Below are 4,028 nucleotides of genomic sequence, written 5' to 3' on the forward strand. Positions count from 1 at the left end.
ATAGCCGACTTGATTGCTGTGTTGTTTGATTCTGTGTGGTTCGGTGCGAGTCTTTTTGGTTTTTTTCGCTCTTTTTTTCATGAGCTGTCAAATGAAGTAGACGCCGGTTTGTGCGGCCACTAATGACAACAAATGACAAAGTGTAGTGCGCTATAGTATTACCGTTCATGTTGTGACAGTTTATTTAGTTAAAAGACCGCCTTGAACGGCTTTAAATATAAATTTAGCGCCAATTCGATTCATTTCGTTTTGTGATTGAGTTTTGTGGTTGTATACGGCTGTGGACCGACATAGATTAACTCTACTTCCATAGATTTTTGATTACTTTTCCTCATATATATATATATTCGTTTAAATTCTAAAACAAAAAAATGGACGGAATTTTGTTGAATATAGATTACAATGATAATGAAAGCACCCAAATTTCAGTTTGCAGCGAGGAGCGGTGAGAAAATTAAAAGAATATTTGTACAAAAGATTTTTCTCTATAATAACGATAATAGCATTACAAAATCCGGTTTATATTTTTTAGAATAATATCGGCATCTAAATATAAGGAATTTTTAAATCAGAGTGTGGAAATAGCTCGTCAAAAAGACATCATTCTGAAGTTACAGAATAATTTACACGCAAAAACGAAGGAAATGACGAATTTACGAAGAATGCTTCGATACTATCAGGATAGTAATAAAGCAAAGAAAAAAAAACCTGAAGTTTCACAAGATAAAGAAAATCCAGAGATTCAACAAGCTGACCCACCCAATCCCGAAGTAAATTCACTTCTAAACTTACATATAGTTTTGAGCGGTATACGGATGTACAGTACATGGAATTGATGGGTAATTGGGTGAATTTAGTTGTTGGTTTAAATATTTGCGATATTATTATGAAAATTATATATTTAATAGTAATTAGTTGGTATTGTGTGTGTTGTACTCGGTTGTAATAGTGCATTTTGGTGAAAGGCATGTTTTGTAAAAAAATGTGTGGTGTGTGTGCTAATTTTTTGCGATTTAATCTTCATGCAGCAAAAATATTCATTTTTTTCGTATTTTAGGAAATTGACTTTACGGAACTCCTCAAATGTTTGCAGTTTGGAAGTTCAACGAAAAAGTACTCACCAACAATCAGACGTTTTGCTTTTACTTTACATTTTTATAGCGCTAAGGCATATGAATATGTTCGTGATAGTTTTAAGCGACATTTACCGGCAGCACGTACACTTCGGGGCTGGTATAGTTCTATCAACGGGTCACCGGGTTTCACCGATGAATCTTTTGATGCATTGAAGGAGAGAGCTATTATAGAAAAAGAGAACGGGAAACAGCTTCGAGTTTGTCTAATTCATGATGCCATGTACATCAGACAACAATCACAATGGGACAAAGCTGACAAGAAGTTCCTTGGCCACAATACAGTGAGAAATGAAGGTGATAGCATTAGTCTGCGCTTAGCTACGCAGGCATTAGTTTTCATGGCATGTGGAATTGAAAACGACTTCAAGGTTCCGATAGGATACTTCCTGAACAATGGTGCAAATTACAATGAGATAGCTGATCTGCAAACTGAAGCGATGTACAGATTAAGTCGAATTAATGTTACAGTTGTGTCCATGACATATGATGGAGCAGCTGAAAACGTCGCAGCTGCAAAAAGTCATGGCGCTACGCTTGAAAATCCATATATCCTCAACCGATTTGATAACGACAGTAAAGTTTATTTAATACTCGATCCTCCGCATATGGTAAAACTTGCTAGAAATTGCCTGGGTAACAACCGTGTGTTATTTGACGGAGAAGGAGATGAAATTTTATGGAAATTCGTATGCGATCTAGTCAAGCTCCAAGATTCTGAACACATTAATCTTGGAAATAAACTAACCAAATCTCACGTAGAATTCGGTGAAAACAAAATGAACGTACGGCTCGCTTCCCAGACTTTAAGTAACAGCGTGGCATCGTCTATCGAGTATCTTGATACTCACATGAAAAATCCTGATTTCGCAAAAAGTAAACCCACTGCCGAATACATGAGAAATATAAACAACCTTTTCGATACCATGAACTCGAAGTTGAATCATTGTGATGACAAATTCAAGCGTCCATTTTCAAACGAAACTATCGAAAGCTTCAATACGTTTTTTGAGCACGCCAAAACATACATAAAAGGTTTGAGCATAATGGAAAAAGGCAGAGAAAAGTCTATCCTAGATTCACGATCATACACTCCATTTTTTGGGTTTTTGCAAAATATTGAAAGCTTCAATGGGATTTATAAAGACTATATTGTTGGCAGCGATTTGGATGTATTTTACACTTTTGCAGCATCGCAAGACCATCTAGAAACATTTTTTGGCTGTATCAGGCGAATGAATGGCTGCAACGATAACCCAACAGAGCAACAGTTCATCGCAGCCTACAGAAAACTATTGTTTCAAAATGAAGTAACAACATCGACAAAGTCCAATTGTTTGAATGACATTACAAAAATATTGACTGTGGGTTCATCCAAAAAGCGAACAGCAAATTCAAACAGTCGATGTGAACGGGATTTACAACTGCTTGCAGACTATGATTTCGAGCATCCTGATTTTGAATCTGACGATTCCCAGACCACGAATGCCACCATGAAGTTACACAACCATGCTAAAGTCTATTTAGCAAGTATTGTCGAATCAACTGTCATTAAGAAAATTTTTGCCAGAGGTAGCAAAAAATGTTTGGAATGTATTAATGTATTCATGGAAAACGAGATGACTGGCGATGAATTCATTGCTTTCAAAGCACAGAGTGATGGAATATATCAACCCTCGAAAAGTACATTGGACATTATACACGATGCTGAACGAATTTTGAAAAAGTACACCAATCTTGAAATATCTTTCGATGCTTCAGTCACGCATATTTTGAAAAACATTGATATATCGCAGCTATTTCCGAACTCTGAATTTGGTGAATCTCATAACCATAAAACCGATCTTATCAAGCATGTCATTGAAGCTTATTTACATCACAAATCCACATATGTTAGCCAGCTTGTCACCAGATTGTCGAAAAAAAAGCTGATTCGTCATAGCAATCTCAAGTTAGTTCACGAAGCCGGTCAGTAAATGCTATGCATAACGATACATAATTTTTCTTCACAAATTCATTCGTACAGAATATAGCTCGTAATTTTTGAATTTAATAAAAAAAGAAATATGATATGCATTGAAAAGTAGAACTTTTTTAATTGTAACTAAAAGCGAACGTCGCATAAAATCTGGACTGTGTGAAAATTCTATCCAATCACGTTTTTTTGCAATGCACGAGACAACACGAGACGTTTTACGTTATAAAATCAATGATTCGAAGTTATTTATTGCTAGCAACGTTCAATTTGGCTCAATATCTGGTACTCAGCATAGGAAAAATTGTTTAAGAAATTTATTTCCATGAAGAAAGAACTAATTAGTTTCGAAATGAAGCTGATCTGAATTGTTTATGCTTCCTTATTTTACACTTGACATGTTGCTGTCAAAACCCGTCGAACCAGGTGTTGAAAGTCTCACATGCAGATGGCGTGTTCAGCGCACCGACGACAAAGTCAAGCAATTTATTCCGCCAGCCGATTGACAAATCATTTAAGAATTCTGTTCCAACAGTTTGATTTGTGATTGATTCTAGATCTGTATTCTTTGTAGTTTCACAAGTCTCCGATTTCGTAGTAAAATTCATCCTCTTCCAACTCGGGAAAATCCACATTGTTGAGAATAAATGAGACTTCAGAGGCGCTATCACATTCGCTATCAGAATCACTATTCAATACCGATTGGATATGAAAAAAAGGTGGGTTAGCGGGTGCTAGGTTGTTCCTGGGCCCCTATTGTTTTGATGGAATAAATCGGGTAGGAGTGATAGAATCCACCTGGGAGCCTATTTTGGGTACCTCCCGAACAAAAGTTCAATTTTACAAGGAATTTTAAACTAACATACCGATTTTATACCAAAAAGGTGGGTTAGCGGGTGCTAGGTTGTTCCTGGGCCCCT

Source organism: Sitodiplosis mosellana, unplaced genomic scaffold, assembly GCF_009176505.1.
Source record: "Sitodiplosis mosellana isolate CC-2019 unplaced genomic scaffold, AAFC_SMos_1.0 Smas_scaffold_3021, whole genome shotgun sequence".
Taxonomy (NCBI): Eukaryota; Metazoa; Arthropoda; class Insecta; order Diptera; family Cecidomyiidae; genus Sitodiplosis; species Sitodiplosis mosellana.